This window comes from Chiloscyllium plagiosum, chromosome 26 (assembly GCF_004010195.1).
Source record: "Chiloscyllium plagiosum isolate BGI_BamShark_2017 chromosome 26, ASM401019v2, whole genome shotgun sequence".
Taxonomy (NCBI): Eukaryota; Metazoa; Chordata; class Chondrichthyes; order Orectolobiformes; family Hemiscylliidae; genus Chiloscyllium; species Chiloscyllium plagiosum.
Window position 1 is genome coordinate 1,934,234 of NC_057735.1, and position 582 is coordinate 1,934,815.

A 582-nucleotide genomic window follows, 5' to 3' on the forward strand; every position below is an offset into this window, starting at 1 on the left:
CATCACAGACACCCCCACCCTCCTCTGACCCACTGTAGATACCCCAGTTTCTGGTCTACTACAAATACCCCCAATGCCTGAACTGTCTCCTGATACCGTATCCTCTGGACTGCCTCTGAGAGCTGCACTGCTGTAGGTCAGCCCCCAGACCTCCTCCCTCCCTCCCTTTGTGAGAGTATTTATAAACCATTTTAAATCTAGTGGCCAGTTGATTCCCTCCCGACCAGGGCAGGGAGAGGAGAGAGGCTGAAGGGCAGGACTAGGACTACAGGGGGCCTGAGGACTAGAGGAGGGTGACACTGAGGAGGGGGGAAGTTGGGGGGAGTCAGGCGATCACGGATGATTCACGGCTCAGGGGGACCATCAAATCCATCGTTATCCACAAGGGTCACAGCTCAGGGAGGTTCAAGCAGCCTGGAATGGAATTGGTTTTGGAGTCTTGGTGCTGAGGGCTGGCTCACAGCTTCACAAACCTGGGAGATACACGAAAAAATTCCCCATTGCCAAGTGACGTGAGAAAGGTCCCACCCTAAACCCCTCTCCCTTGAATGTCCGACTTGTGGTCTGACAATGAGGGTGAGG